This window comes from Culex quinquefasciatus, chromosome 2 (genome assembly GCF_015732765.1).
Source record: "Culex quinquefasciatus strain JHB chromosome 2, VPISU_Cqui_1.0_pri_paternal, whole genome shotgun sequence".
NCBI classification, from domain to species: Eukaryota; Metazoa; Arthropoda; class Insecta; order Diptera; family Culicidae; genus Culex; species Culex quinquefasciatus.
The window spans coordinates 43,477,690-43,495,574 of NC_051862.1; positions in this window are offsets into that span (position 1 = coordinate 43,477,690).

Sequence of the window (17,885 nt, forward strand, 5' to 3'; positions counted from 1 at the left end):
TCGAGTTATGACCACTTAAGTGAGTTATTTGTACTTTTTTGATACAGGATCTCACTTAAATGTATGTAAACGATGTCCGGTTCCATCATCCGACATATTGTTGGTTAGGTAATTGAAATACCTTTCCAACGAGTCCACAACATTGAAGATCTGGCAACCCTGTCTCGAGTTATGACCACTTAAGTGAGTTATTTGTACTTTTTTGATGCCGGATCTCACTTAAATGTATGTAAACGATGTCCGGATCCATCATCCGACAAACCGTTGGTTAGGTAATTGAAAGACCTTTGCAACGAGTCCACAACATTGAAGATCTGGCAACCCTGTCTCGAGTTATGACCACTTAAGTGATATATTTGTACTTTTTTGATGCCGGATCTCACTTAAATGTATTTAAACGATGTCCGGGTCCATCATTCGACATACCGTTGGTTAGGTAATTGAAAGACCTTTCCAACGAGTCCACAAAATTGAAGATCTGGCAACCCTGTCTCGAGTTATGACCACTTAAGTGATATATTTGTACTTTTTTGATACAGGATCTCACTTAAATGTATGTAAACGATGTCCGGTTCCATCATCCGACAAACCGTTGGTTAGGTAATTGAAAGACCTTTGCAACGAGTCCACAACATTGAAGATCTGGCAACCCTGTCTCGAGTTATGACCACTTAAGTGAGTTATTTGTACTTTTTTGATACAGGATCTCACTTAAATGTATGTAAACGATGTCCGGTTCCATCATCCGACATATTGTTGGTTAGGTAATTGAAATACCTTTCCAACGAGTCCACAACATTGAAGATCTGGCAACCCTGTCTCGAGTTATGACCACTTAAGTGATATATTTGTACTTTTTTGATGCCGGATCTCACTTAAATGTACGTAAACGATGTCCGGTTCCATCATCCGACCCATCGTTGGTTGGGTAATCAAAAGACCATTCCAACGAGTCCAAAACATTGAAGAACTGGCAACCCTGTATCGAGTTATTACCACTTAAGTTATATCTATGTACTTATTTTTCCGGATCGTAAAAAATAGCTGGAGTATGTGTTTAAACCACTAATATTACCCATTGTTGGTTAAAAGTGAGGAAGGCATCAACCACATAGGTGGATTAAGTTAGTTTTTTCATTTAGAACAATTTTTTTCATTTTAAAATTTCGTGTTTTTTCTAACTTTGCAGGGTTATTTTTAGAGTGTAACAATGTTCTACAAAGTTGTAGAGCAGACAATTACAAAAAATTTGATATATAGACATAAGGGGTTTGCTCATAAACATCACGAGTTATCGCGATTTTACGAAAAAGTTTTGAAAAAGTTACTTTTGCGTTTCTCTTTGTTTCGTCGTCCGTGTCTGTCGCGGGTGACCATGAATGGCCATGATCGATGACGACCAACTTTTTCAAAACTTTTTTTCGTAAAATCGCGATAACTCGTGATGTTTATAAGCAAACCCCTTATGTCTATATATCAAATTTTTTGTAATTGTCTGCTCTACAACATTGTAGAACATTGTTACACTCTAAAAAATAACCCTGCAAAGTTAGAAAAAACACGAAATTCTAAAATGAAAAATTTTGTTCTAAATGAAAAAATGACCCTTCTGGGACAATGTAGATTCGAAAAGGACATTGAATTTCCCATAAAATGACATGTTCCAAAATTTTTTACAGTCGAGTAACGGAAAATGGGAGAATTTTTAAAACTTTTTTAGTGTTTTTTTCGATGAAAAATACGTTTATTCGGAATTCTGAGTACGCCATCAAATCGGGCGTCTAATTTTACACAAAAGTCCCTTTGACACCAAATTTCTATCTCATCACCGTTTCAGGCTGCAAATTATTGAAAAACACCTCTTTTTTCACATGTTCAAAAATGGAAGGGGTCGTACCGCCCCTCCGTCACGAGATATCAAAAAACGGACCTCGGATTCGTGATCAGGGACAAAAGTTACCCCTTAGGATAAAGTTTCACGCAAATCGAAGAGGGGTCGGGGCAACTGCTGTGTGAGTTGGCGGAGAATTACCCAAATTATATCTTAGAAAAACAAACTCTGGAAATCTTTGTAAAGTCCGCCAAATGTGAACATTCGGGTTTTCCGGATCACTATTTCTTCAATGCATATTTACAGTTTTAAAAAAGAAAAAAAATATTAAAATTGTTGTTTTGAGTCGCTATTTATTATATTGTAAAAATCCCGATACTGGGAAATTATATATTAGCTATTTTGTTATTTCACAAAAATCTAATAACAAGTTTATACAACAAGTTGTATTGCAGATTCAGAAAAAAATCAAGAAGTAGATCATAGTTCCCAAAAATAATGAGGCTACTAATTAACATTTCATTAAATAAGCATGAATAAATCGTAACTGAATTCATTGAAAAGAAACACATTTATAACTTTTCTTTATACATTACTGGCACTATTGGCATAGTTATAAACACTACCAGGTCCCGGGAATTCCCGGGAAATTTCCAAATTCAACTCTCAATTCCCGGGAAATTGAAAATCTCGAGAATAGTCACCCTCTACACACAAAGCTTTTAGAACCGTTTGTGTAAACAATTACACTGGATAGCCCAACACATGGAATCCATGAAATAAAAAAAATGTATGTGAAAGATAAGCAACTTTATCCATTTCATTAACACATAACAAAACAAAAATTTTCAAGGAAAATGTTACTAACATTCTTCAAATTATTGACCCTAGAAGCAAAATTAAGTGGAACTTTGTGTTTTCCCAAAAAATATTGCTGTTTTTGGAGTTGGAATTTTGCTTTGGTTTAAATTCTAATGGGTCCGCGATAATGGTGTTTCAACAAATCAAAATTATACAAGAAATTGTATAATATTTTACTTTTACGACTAAAAAGTTGGTGGGCATGCCAATCTATGCAACTTTGTCGAAGACACCCAAATTATACTTTTTCACTCTTGCTACAAGCAATTGAATACAAGCAGCAGAATATAATATATTTAGAGCAATTTTTGTGCTCTTAAAAAAACCAACATTTTTACGTTGAAAAAAAAATATTTTGCTAGAAATTTAACAAAAGTCAAAGCATTTTTTGGGTTAGAAATATTCAATTTAAACACTTCAGTATTTCGAAAACGTAGGCCAATCTCATCGCACAAGTTTGCATTTAAAACGATAAAAATATCTCAAATGCCATTTTCTTTTAACTTGAAATATCTTATTCTTTTTATTTCAGATTTTCAATAGAAATGTGTAAATTTCAATTAAATAGCTGATTATATAAAAAAAATCCTTCAAAACATAAAAAAGCTTGATGGTTCCTGATGCTGGAAAAAATGGTGAAATTTAAATTGAATTATAAAATCTCTAGCTATTTCAAAGAATTGTTATAAAACCCTGAAATTTTTGCCACTTGAGCGCCCCCTTTGATAAATGAATTGAGAGAATTTAATTTTAAATTTAATTCTGGTACAATTATTGAAATAGTTGATTTTGGCGCCCCAATTGTTATAAGTAATATTTGTAATATTCCGACCAAGATTATCGAGTTATTTTGTAGTCCTTCTTTAAAATTTGGCACCCCTTTTGTTCTGAATACCTTTCTAGGATTTTATAATAACATGACAAATTTGTACAATCATCGTTTTCGGCGCCCCCCAAGGGCTGGCGCCCTTGGCGGTCGCCAACTGCGCCAACCCCTAGGTACGGCGCTGTATACTTTCTTTAATTATCCGACGATACAGGCTATATTTTAACTTATGTCTTACTTGAATACAGAAAAATATTTGTACATGTAGTCAATAACTAGCAGTTGTTAGCAATATTTTTATTGAATTTGCAGTAAATTTTGTAAAAATGCCTCACAAATTAATGCTGAGTGTTTTTTTGTTCGCATTTATTCTGCCTAAAAATTTAATGTTTTGTACTAATTTGTTTTTTTTTTTTGCATGAAGTTGTTAAATTACTGTTAAAAAGCATCAAAACAAAACATTTTTTTAACTGTTGTTATAAAACATGTAAAGTTTGATTAATATTTTAAAAAATTACGTTGCATTAAACTAAAAATGATGAAATGGATTAGTAATTAAATACAAAATTCTTTTTTTCGGCTATAAACTGAAAAAAGGAACGTAAATAAATGTTATTATAATGAGGAAAGAAGAAATATCAATAATGTTACTTACCAAGTTTGCATTAATTTAACAATTACTTTTGGCAACAAACTTGTATTGCATTTGATTCAACGTACTCCGATTCCTGAAAAAATATTTTGAGTTTTACTTACCAGTTTATTGAGCTGTCGTATTGCAACAAAACTTTCAAGATAATAATTATCTTCTTTTATATATTTTATACAATTTTATTTTTATTTTAAAAATTACTTCATCTCAATTTTTTATGTTGTCATGTGTACGCATTTCTATGTATTTTATAATTGATGATTCTGAAAAAAAATAATGGTTCATTAAGATTTTATCCGTCGTAAGCACGAAGCTTTTTAATGATTCAGTTTTCTAATAAGAATCACATTAGATAAATTATTGTGCAAAAATAAACCCATACTTACTTGGATTAACCAACATTTTGTTAAATCTGCTCGGGCTGCTCTATCCGTGAAGAGTCGGTCCGCATTTCCCTTCTATTGCCCTCCCGTTCCATCAAACATTCTTATAATGTGTTCAACTCACTCGCATTAGAGGTCCTCATGGTGAAGTTCGTCCTCTTGCTCTTCATAGTTTATCACCTGCAAAGAAATCATCAACAAACCTACTCACCAATTCCACCTCCCCAGTTGCAACACTTTGATTTGCCACTTCAACATTAGCCAAATAGTGTAATTTTCACCTTTCAAATCCTCTCACTTCATAATTAACAACACAAATTCAACAAATCGACCGCTCACGTTCGAATCCTTATTTCAAATGACAGACGTAAACAAACCCAAGTTCATCTTTTAAATATTCAACCAAATGTAAATTATATTCAACCAACAAAATTTTTGATTTTCCTAAAACCAAAGCTAACAGTCGAGCACGTTCATTCGAGTTCGGGGAATCTGTTAGCTTTTTGCCTTTAGCATTTTCAACAAACAGGTTATTAAATTAATACTAAATTTTGGTTAATTTAACTGAAAATTGGCAGTGACAAGTACGATTTTGTTAAAATTTGCAAAAGTAAAATCAACCATTTTAATTGTTAAAATTTCTGGGCACGGTCTCTCCGTGTATTCTCTCGACTCGAGGCCATTATTCTCTCGGACGAGCATTGCCCAGTTTTGGGTGTATAACATCCAGTACAGTCATCCCTCATATTCGGAACAGTTTACAGATCGGCCAATGTTCGAAAAATCATAGAAAATCGATAATTGAACATAATGATTTGCTTTTACCTGCACGTGAAAGCTTTTCTTGCGTTTTTTCGATTGATGTATTAACCGGCTGTAAATTTTTACGTTTTATGTTAAGTTTTCAAAGAAAAACATCTGGAGTTTTTTTTAAAGGTCCAATAAACCAAATGTCCAGTTTTTGCTTTTTGGGTGTTTTTGAAACCGCCTAGAGTCAGGGGTATGAAAAAACACTCAAAAACTGAAAATTTGGTTTATTGGACCTTTTCAAAAAAAACTCCAGACATTGACCCTTGAAATCCACAAATTCAGAACAGAAAAGTTGACATTTTATGTCCCCTAAAATATATCAAAAATTAAAAAAAATAGTGTTTTTTTGCAAATCAAGTTTTAGCGACAAAAAGTTAATTTAAAAATCACCAATTTTTTTAACCGTGTATCATTTTTTTCAGTGTAGTCCTTATCCATACCTACAACATTGCGGAAGACACCAAGTCGATCAAAAAATTCCTTCAAAAAATACAGATTTTTGAATTTTCATATATCATTTTTATATGGGCAGTCGCCAAATTTGTATGGAAGTTTATATAGACAAACTAATAATGCAAAATGGTTTGGGACCATCCATAAACCACGTGGACACTTTAGGGGGGGGGGGGTAAGGCGATTGTCCATGCTTCATACAAAAAAGATTTTTTTTTTGTATGGACAATTGTCCACGAGGGGGGGGGGGGGTTGAGATTACCAAAAAAGTGTCCACTTGGTTTATGAATGGTCCCTTTCTTTTGGCATACCGAAGGCACCAAAAAAGTTTCAGCAGGATTAGAAAATACAAAAAAAATAAACGAATGACCGAAATCTGAGAGAATTGCTCAATTGTGGGAGGCACAATAACATCCCACAATTATGGAGGCAGTGTTTTGCAAATTGTCTCAAAATGCAGTGTTTTGTTCAAAAAGAACTACTTTTGCTAGTGAAATAGCAAGAGAATGTCCAAAAATGTTCCGAATTTGTGGATATGTGGGATGACTGTTCTTTGTTCTAGAAATCAGGAGGAAATCCAGTTATTTCAAATGCATTTTTCTCAGCTGTTTTTGTTTATGGGACATATATGCGAACATGGGCAGTTGAGCGTAGGTTAGGGGTACTTATAAAAGCTCGACAATCAGTAATTAGACAACAAAAAAAAACATTTTATCCGTGATTCGATTATCCGAAGTGATATTTTTCAGAGGACTTTGTTTAATCGTGTCTGGACTGTAAATTTTTTCAGAACATATTCATATCCTGGGTGCTGAATAGTGGTTCGCAAAACGGCCTCAATTTTGAACTGTCAAAGTGGAACCAATTTACTGTTTGCCAAAAGGAGAGAGTATTGTTATCGATCATTAAAAATTGTTTATTTTTTTTTTTTTTGCTAGAATGAAAAATGTTTGGCTTTTGAAAACCTGGAAAGGTGGGCAAGAAAAATTATAAAAGTTGGAGATTTTTTATAATTATGAATGGAAGTTGTTTATGGAGTCGATGCGGTTGTGTCCATCCGGAAGCTGTCTTTATTGTTTGATTCCGTTTGAAAACCTACTGGGATTTAGTGAAAATATTCTCTGCTTGTTGGATCAGCTTCGCTAGAATTAGCAATGTTTTTTTGCTGGATCAGGAAGAGCTGCAAGATTCCAGAATCAGCCAGGGAATATATCTGCGACATCGCAGAAAGACACTCTCGCCGCAGTTCTTCGTCAAAAACCTCCTCTAACTGATCGAAACTTGAAAACATACACAATTTTCCACCAAAAATTGTCGAAAACAAGACAAAATAAGACATGTACTACTGATTATAAAACAACTCATTTACCAATAAAAAAGTCATGCTTGTGCTTGTACAGCCTGCTACTTTGTAGATGTAAACAAAGTGGGATCATTCGAAAATCACGTTACGCATTCTCTCTTTTCATCACCCAGTTCATATCTTGCAAATTCTTGATACTTTTTGTTTTTAAATTCTATATTAAGTCTTTTCGCCCTTTTAATCTAAAACAAACTCTACAGCACGTACCCAGACAATGTTTCGTTTAATTTGCATGACCAACCTGTTCAAAATTGCAAATTGCACCATAAAACGCACCTTAAAAGTGGACCACAAACCCATATTCGCAACTCAAACAAAATAGCAGCCATTGTGGTCCATTTACCGCGGACTCGTAAACCGAATTGAGATAAAAACCGTCATTCCGGCTTCACTCCTCACAGACCAGTACAAGAAAATTATGAAAAATTAAACTTTTAAAAAGCCGAATTAAGATAGGAACGTACTGATTAAGGCCTTCCCCCCTAAAACAAAGTGAAACAAAACGCTCGTTTTTGGCCACTTCGCCCCCCACCCCCCGGGCAGCAACCAAAATGGCCGCCATTCAATCGCAAAGCACGCGGAAAAACAACATAATTAATGAGTATTCATAAAGGACCCGAAAACACACAGTCGCGCTCGTGTTAGAGAGGCAGAGTGATATTAAAATCCATAAAAATGAAAACAATTTCCCTTCCTCCACCCCAACTTAAGAGGACTCCCCCCCTTGCCCGGGATGGCAAACAGCACTCGCCTCATCTGCACTCACCTGAAATGTGCATGTAATTTAAGAAATTTAACGATATTAATTGTTGCTTTTTAACGTTTCATCTTTCGGTTGTTTGGTTGGTCTGACGAGGGCTGGAGAGGCCTCGAGTGAGCCCATTTGGGATTAGCGACTTTGCACGGAAAATATTTTTTTAGGCATTATTTGTAAGGAAACTTGTAAAGATTCAAATTTGGACTCAAAAACTTGTAAAACTCAATTTTTAATGGAAACTTGTTAGATGATGATATATTGGTTCTTTGGCAAACTTTTTTTAACGTTTCAGGGAAATAAAACAAATACAAATAGGGGAGCTGGGGGTAAGGCGGCCAGGCGGGGTAAGACGGCCACCCCACTGTTTTAATAAGTATACTAATGAATATAACTAAAATGTTTAGCAATACTGTTCCTCATGCTAAACAATGCTTAGGGAGTCACCTTTGCCAAACCTATTGTTTGAAATAGTATAAAAATAGCTCAAAATAAACAAATAATTTTTGAACTTGAAAATGGATGTAATTTTCATGAATTACAACTTCTTCAAATATTTTTTCATGTTAAATTGAATTTTTCCCTAGATTATGTCCCTCGGAAAAGCTAAAAAATGCAATGAGCTATTTGCAAAAAATGTTTAAAAAAATTATTTGGGGGCAAGACGGCCACCTTCTCCGGGGGTAAGATGGCCACCCGTAATTTGTAAATTTTATTTGATATAGGTTATATTTTTGACGGTTTTTATTTTTTTTTTGACTATTAGGACCTATTTGTAGATAAGGTAAAGCATTTTCAATAAAACTATTCATTTTTAATCAAAATGCTGTAAACTACCGTTTCGACAACATTCTTTACTGTGATATAGCAAAACTCATTGAATTGTATGAAATCCTATCAAACTTTTCATAAAAATCGCTAATTTAATATTGTTTACCTCATTTTGATTTACTTATTCCAATCGAAACACACAAACTTATTATTTTGCATCAAATTGTGTTTGTTTTGTAGTAAAAATTCACAGTTTTTCATAAAATGTGGTCGCAATAATATGAAATTCACTGAGCCAAAATATGAAATTTTTTAAAGAGCAGTTTGCTTCACATTTGAAACTTGATTTTTTCAACCAAAATAGTTATGATGTTCAGAGATGTCTGTTCAACCAACCATGTAGGTATTTGGGTGGATTTAGCCAAATTATTAAGGTAATTTATAGCTCGGACCGTCTTACCCCACATGGGTGGCCTTCTTACCCCGCGTATTTTATATATATACGATTTCAATTATTTTTTTAAAATTGCTGAAATTCAATACTTACAATTTTTAGACCAACCAATTTATGTCATTTCCATAATGGACTACAAGTAGAACAATATGTACGTGATTTGAGATCAAAATAATCTGTTGTGTATATTTTATAAGACTTCTCCCTTAGGTTGGCCGTCTTACCCCCATCTCCCCTATTCATAACACAACTCGACATTTTTGAAGTTGATGTCTGTAAACGCCTCAGTTTCGTCAAGGTATGATAGATTTGGGCTCCCTGAATACGCTCCAATCAACAGAATTGAATTTTAGTGAATTATCTGCAAATAAATAAAATTGAATATTTGAGTATAAAACCTATGGAATCATGTTAAACAACCATGCGCACCCCCTTATTTTTGCTACAGTCATCCCACATATTCGGAACGGTTTCCAGATCGGCCAATCTAATCTAATCTAATCTAATCGAACACAAGCGCAGCCAGTCCGAAGAAAGCATCCTGGAAGAACTTGCGGTTAGATTACGCCTCAAGTCCTTTCTTGTCTATATTAATAATTGCAGTACATCCGAGTAACCCCAAAAATGTACAGCAAAAATTAAAGCGGCCAGGCCTACTGCGTTGCATTAACCGCAGAAACAGATTCGGTGAACGGATCACATTACACAGAATCAACAGGGGAGGAAGGATGCGTGGACATACCGTACCAAACGCTCCGAATTAGTTAGGTGTGGTGTGTAAGTGTAAATTGGCAAATAATTACAACGGTTTCCAGATCGGCCAATGTTTAAAAAATCATAGCAAATCGATAATTGAACTTAATGATTCGCTTTTACCTTCATTTGAAAGCTTCTCTTGCGATCTTTCGAATGCTGTATCAAACATCTGCAAATTTTAACTTTTATATGAAGATTTTGAAGAATTACTTTGACCCATGAAATCCACAAATTCGGAACACTTTTTTCTTACGAATGTAAACAAACTTTGGATCTCTCCAGGAGTACATATTTATTACCAAATAAAGACTTCACACACTGAAACCAATGAAACTCAGCTTAGTGATTTTTTATACATGATTTGATAACTTTTTTGTGAAAATATCAGTTAAATTCAGGTGTTCCACAATTGTGGGAGGCACAATAACATCTCACAATTATGAAACAGGCCATTTGGAGGCAGTGTTTTGCTGCTCTGGACAAAATAGTCTTAGAGTGAAGTTTTTTGTTCAAAAAGTACTACTTTTACTGGTGAAATATCAAGATAATGTCCAAATGAAGGTTCTAAAAATAGTAAGGTCGACAGAAAAGCTACTTTTGGCATGCTATTGACAAATTATCATAAAAGTGTTCCGAATTTGTGGGTGGTCCGAATATGTGGGATGACTGTACCCCCATACATATACGTGGGTGCGCATGGTTGCTAAAGATGATTCCATAGAATTTGCTCCCAAATTTATAATTTTATTTATTGGCAGGGAATCCACTAAAATTCAATTCTATCAATTGGAGCGTATTTAGGGAGCCCAAATCTATCATACCTTGACGAAACTGAGGCGTTCACTGACATCAACTTGAAAAATATCGAGTTGTGTAATTTACCGAAGTCCCAAACAACTGCTCAAATTTTAAAAGTATGATGTAAAAAAACGCAAAAAATATTTGATTCGTAAAAATAATTAGAATTTTGAATTTTTTAATTATGATTTTAAGACATTTTCCTGTGTCTTTCCCATATCCATGAAAATTTCCATCAAAAAGTGTGTGTGTTTTTTTTCCCTCCTGCTCATCCAAATGAGACGTGATTGGAAGGTAATGGTCTATTTGCCATTCCGGCCAACGACGACGACGAAGCCTAAGGGAGTGTCTTGTCCGCCCTCTTGAAACAAATCTCACCTTAAAACCCCCGGACGACGGTGGTGGTTCCATAACCATTTAGGACAGTTTTGAGGTGCGCGCAACAGTAAAATCCATCAAACGGTACCCTCGAACAGAAGTAGACGCGAGGAAGTCCACGTGTTTGCGCTGTTTGATGACTGCCGGACGATTTGAGCTTGAGTGTTGGGTGTTTTAAATGAAAATTTAAATTTTAATATCCATCCGGACGAGTGCTCCTGGGTGCGATTTTGTTTGTTCATTGCTGAGATAAAAGTTCGGCAGGATGAAGGCACTTTTTGAGCACATTTTGTTTCAAATTCGTAAAAAGTTTTAACTAAAAAATCAGACAATTTATGTTTCAATTACCAATTATAGTTTTTTTTTATGAATATTAGATTTTTTCCAAAGTTTTTGTCCCTCGGCTCTAGCCGGGGTCGAGGTGGGGGGATAACATGCCATAGTTTCAACATTTGCTGATTCTGTTTTTTTTTTTTTGCAATCATTAGTTTACAAAAAAAAACTAGCTTAATCCACCTATGTGGTTGGGGCCTTCCTCACTTATTACCAACATTGGCTGTACACGAATGTCATCTATTTTTTAGATCAGGGGTGATCAATGTACGGCCCGCGGGCCAAACGTGGCCCACGAGGTATTGTTTTGTGGCCCGCGGAGCCATTTTGAATGATCATGTAAAATGGCCCGTAGAACACTTGTAAAGTGATTTCAATTCAATTCAATTAGTTTTTATTAATAAATAATCAATTCACAACTTCGTAATTCTTATAACCTAATAGAGTTTTGGAGTTCCTTTCAACTATGATTTGTACTATAGTTCATTTTGATGTAATTGGATATTTTAACAATGGATTTTTCAAGAAAAGGAAACATAAAAAAACCTTCTAAATTTGCTAAGTAAAGTAATTTCATGCTTTTTAAAATTTAAGACTTGTTAAAAAACAGAGTAATATGTTTTAATTTTTTTGTAATGTAAAAACTAATGATTTGTTAGTATTTTGATCTTAATTTTTCGAAACACATTTCTTTTAAATCATAAAACTTTAATAAATATTGTGAAAACATTAAAAAAGCATTTTTGGAAATGTCTATAAAACGTTTAAATTTGGCTTAGGTAGAAATATGTAATAATTGGAAAAGTATTCTATATTAATTTGAAAGTCATAATGACCATTTTTATGATCTGACTATCAATCTTCCCTCGGGATTCATATTTATGTTCGCATTTAACGAATCTGATTGACAAAATGTTGAAATCGGAGAATTAAGGTTGTTGCAAATATTTTACAATGCTTTTGCTGACCAACTCTCCCCTCCTTCTCCATTTTAAAAAAAATCGCTTAAATAATCAGGTTTTTAAAAAATGCTTCAAAATATCAATGTAAATTTAAGTGCAATCAGCTCAAATCAATTAAAATTGCAATAAGTGTTTTTCGCTAAAACTGTTTTTGTCGTCGAACCTAACATTTTTTGAATATTGAGATTGCAAACTTTTTCATATTTTTTTTTTTTGTTAAAATGATGAATTTCTGGCTCTCATTGGCTTTTCTTTACTGCCCACCATTGAAAAAACGGCTAATATCCACTTTTGGCAAAAACGAGTTATTAGCACCAGCTGGTAGAGGACGTTCCAACCAGCGTTGCCACATGTACAGATATTTTTGGCACATACCAAACACTCAAACTAATTATTTTTACAGTTAAAATACACTTGAGTAGTTTTTGTAAACTGCACTAAAAAGATAAACATTTTTTGCATCTCTTTAATTGTTTAGTTTTTGATAAAAATGTTTTTCTTTAAAGTTATACTTGATTGAGTGTTTGGTATGTGCCAAAAATATCTGTACGTGTGTCAAGCCTGGTTCCAACGCACCTTCTGGAGCTTGAATTTTACTGAAATAATGTTTAGACTTGGCTGCCGATAAGAAAAACCAAACGGCTAATAAGCCACTCTTATGGGAAATTGCCTTGACGGAGATTTTGTGACAAACACAAAAACGCGTTTTTCTCGGAATACTTGATTTGGCATAATAGCCGAATTTTCAATTATGGGCAGTTTAGTTACACTCAATTTAAAGATAAAATTACGCCGTTTCATAAATTGTTCAGATTACATGTCACTATTTTCGAAATATAAAAAAAAAAACCTTTAAAATTTAATGAAAACACTAGTACACTCAATTATTTTTTTCATGTGCCTAAAACACTCAAAATAACACTTATAGAAAACTGTCATTTTGTGTTTTCTACAATTTTAATTAACGAAAATGTTATTAATTAATGTTATGTAAAAATAACATAAATTACAAAAATCTTCAACTGACATATTATTTCAAATTAAAATAAAGTATTTTTTTAAATAACCTATTTTGTAAATTTGGCCCGCAAGCTCATTAGAGCTTAAAATTTGGCCCGGCCTTCAAAAACTTTGAGCACCCCTGTTTTAGATCCAGAATAAAAAAGTACATAAATAACTCTTAAATGGACATATCTCAAGACAGGGTTGCCAGATCTTCAATATTTTGGATTCGTTGGCAAGGTCTTTTGATAACCTAACCAACGATGGGTCGGATGGTGGATCCGGACCAAGGGGCTGGAAACTCTAATATTACTTTGGAATACTGAGTATACTAACGATATTCCAGTATACTTGTTACTATACTAACCGAAAAGCAATAAACTGTTAGTATATTAAAGATACTCTCAGTATATTGGTAAGTATACTGGCGATATGTAAAGGAAATAATAAGTATACTAACATATATTTTGATATACTGGTGAACATAATAAATATAGCTCTAAGAGTTTCCAACCCCTTGATCCGGACATAGTTTACATACATTTAAGTGAGATCCGGCTTCAAAAAAGTTCATAAATATTACTTAAGTGGCAGATCTTCAATGTTTTGGACTCGTTGAAAAGGTCTTTTGATAACCTAACCAACGATGGGTTGGATGATGATCCGGACATAGTTTTCATTCATATAAGTGAGATCCGGATATATGTGAAAACACATTTTTATATATAACTTTTGAACTAGTTATCGAAACTTCAAACAATTCAATAGCGATGTATGGGACCCTAAACCAAGTCGAATGCAACCGGTTTGATCAAAATCGGTCCAGCCTGTGCTGAGAAAACTTGACAAGAATTTTGGGAACATACATATATACACACACAGACATTTGTTCAGTTTTCGATTCTGAGCCGATAGGTATACATGAATATAGGTCTACGAGCTGTTTTTCAAAAGTTCATTTTTCGAGCAGGATTATAGCCTTACCTCAGGGGTGAGGAAGGCAAAAGACGCTGCCGCTGTTGTCTATTTTTCACATTTCGTCGCCGTCGTGCTAACTTGTCGTACGTGCATTTTGGGCCAAATTGAGTTAAGAACGCCATTTTGTGCAGCTCACAATGCCTCATCTTTTGACCTATACACAAGTACCCAAAATTCGATTTCAATCCTGAGATATTCAATAAAAACCGAAAAGTGTCGTCTCGTGCTATCTTGACACACCCTGAAAATTGATGTAGGGGAAGGTGGGGCAAGACGAAACCGGCTCTGTGGCTTAATGGTTACGGCTTCTGTTTCCCAAGCAGAAGGTTCAGGGATCAAATCCGTCGGTACCTTTGAAATTTGGAATCAGGAATTTGAATATGAATAAAAACTAAAATGAATCAGGTGGGATTCGAACTCACACCTTTGGATTGGTAGATTGGGACGCTAAGCAGTCGGCTATCAGAAGCTTTGCACTCTAGCAGTGAATTGATCCGTAGTGTTGAAACATGCTATCTCTTCTTCTCATATTATTAAATACGCGCTGATCCCTGATTTGCCTGAGGGGATTGGAAGTCTAAATATAGATCGAGTTTCCTTCAGATGCTTGCTCCTATGTTAAGGCGGGGCCAAACAATGCCCAGCGACCTCGGAATTGGACCGCAAGGAGCTCTGTCATTCTGAAATGGGTCGTTGGAAGCAGCGCGAGGGCTAACACCACCTAATACCCGGGACTGAGATAAGCTGTATCAGCATTCGGCATATACACAGTCTGATACAAATTATACTTTCCCATAATTTCGCTACCGGTTAGCGGGTATTGGATTGGACCACACACACACACACAGGGGAAGGTGGGGCAAGAGGAACAATCGCTCGTACGGCCGTAATTTTTACAATTTTGATTATTTCCAGTATAAGGAAATGTTGCTAGCAATGCAATTAGCTGATTCTACTACCACATAACCGCCAAAACGGCGTAAACGCCACGGAGCATAAGATTGAATGAAATTTTTTACAAACCTTTATTTTCTTATAATATTTGGAAAGTACAAAATAAGACTTTGGGTTCGTTTTAAGGCTCATTTTTTCCTAGATCAGTAGTGTCCCTACCAATGACTTGCACCTATTATAAAGTATGATTTAACTTTTGGTTATATTTGTTGAGAGCTTTAAAAAAAAAATGTTCAGGTGGGGCAAGTGTACCATATGGATTTTTAGTATGGAAAAAATACGAATTGCTGCAACAACATATTTTATAGGGAAATAAATACATAAACGTACTTAATAACTGATAAACAATTGTTTAAAAAAATGTCCATACAAAATATAGTGATATTATGAAAATTTCCTTTTTTTTCATCTAAGTAATAATCTATTTCGTAAAAACGGTCAAATTTTTTGTAAAATAATATTCTTTAATCTAAAAATGAAAGAAACGTTTCAAATACATCCTCATCTGATGTATCTAAGTGATAATAGTTCAATTGTTAGAAAATTAGCATGTTTTTTTCATGGATTGTTCCTCTTGCCCCAACGGGTTGTTCGTCTTGCCCCACTAGTTGAGTGGAACATACGGAAAATAAAAAAAATTAAAATCATTTTTTTGCATTAAAAAACAGGATTTTTTGAAAACTTGTTCTATCAAAATCTCAGTCAAGACCTGGAATAAGATGATTATTATAAAATCCGACAGATTTTTAACGTTTTTAATGGGTTACATCGATCATTTCCTTAGCTTGTTACACTTGCCCCACTTTCCCCTAAGTGCGACAACTGGCCAAAGGCATTTCAGGTCAGCACGCGTTTGACCCAAGTAAGAGCTCGACTACCGTAAACATTTCTAATTATAACTCGGGCCCTCGGCAACCAAATTCAACCAAACTTCAGGACAGTGCACAGAATGGCCAACCAAACAAAATGTGGTTGTTATTGTTTACATTGCGTGCTCTATTTTTCGTTTATTCAAGGTCAAACATTAAAACACGTTTTTCTCGGAACTTAAAAAAGCGACAAACGACAAGATGGCACGATAGCGTCGATTTGATACATTGATCATTTCGCAAAAAAAAAATGAATTTAGTTGAAAATCAAAATACAGTCCAGACACGATTATCCGAAGGCCTTGTAGGATTATCGAATAGTAAACAATATTTTTCGTCTTCATTTTTTGGTTGTCGAGCTTTAGTATAACCCCTAAACTGCCGCTCAAATCAAGTCCGTCCCATATGTAATTTCGTCAATTTTGAGTTAATGATGTAGTCAGGTTCAAAATCATCTGAACTATCAAAAAAAGCAATTAAATTTAGTAGTTTATTCTAGAAAACCGTAGAGATTCACTTTTTCAAGAAATTCTAACATGTAACCTTATGGGCGGAACAACATTGACTTGCGTTTTTCTCGGCTTGCTGTTTTACATATGGGACGGACACGATTAGAGCGGCTGTAAACTACTTTAAAGTGATTTAGTAATTTAAAATCCAAAATTTCGGTGATGAAATATTGAAAAAATGATTTGATTAAAAGGTTTGTCGCAAAACTCCAATTTGAGGTAAAAAATAAAAAAATAAAAAAATATGTTTAAAGCCTTCATAAAACCAGCCATATTGATAAAGACAAATCAGTTCAGTTAAACGAAATCTAGAACAATCTGAATCCTGCGCTTCGAGTCGTCGAATAAAGATATCGTTGCTGTGCAATCTTTACCACGTGTATACTGTTTTGAAAAATTGTTCTTTGTTGAAAATTGCCCATACAAAAAATCTTTTTTTTTTATGGAACGTAGATGATCTCACTACTCCGCTCTCTTTAGGTGTCCGCGTGGGTTATGAATGGCCTTCTACGTTTTTTTTGTTTTTTTTTCATATTTAAAAACACACGTAAGAGAATTTAATATTACTTTTTTTAACAATTTAATTTATATCGAGGTAAATATCATTCGGGAAAATGGATTTTTTGGGGAAGTAACCATTCGGATATGTGGAAATTCGGGAAAACGACAGTTCGGTAAAATGGCCATTCAGGTAAATGACATTCGGAGATATGGAATTTTCGGGAAAATGATTTTCGGGGTTATGGGATTCGGGGATAAGGGATAAAACCATATCATAAGCCAAAATATAAGTTAATTTTACAACATAATTGCTTACATTGCAAGATATCAACAGTTAAAAAGAACTAATTGAGTAACTATTATAAAAACATATTTCTTAAACTTGATTTTTTGAAAATTTTATATTTAAGCAGCGAAAGGTCGACGAAAGAATGTTTAAAATAGGAAACATCAGAATGTTTGCAACCTTTTGAATTTGTTTTAAAGGAAAGATGGCCTCGATTCCGGGGAAGAAAATACTTGGTGGGACAATTATGCGTAGAAGTACAACGATGGGACAAACAGACTTGGTGTTGTTTTTAATGAGTTTCCTAACAAATTACTAGATACGTATACGTCATACGTCAAATTAAACTTAAAAAATTTTAATCAACTTTATTACTCTTTTCTTTTGATAGGGTTCGCAGA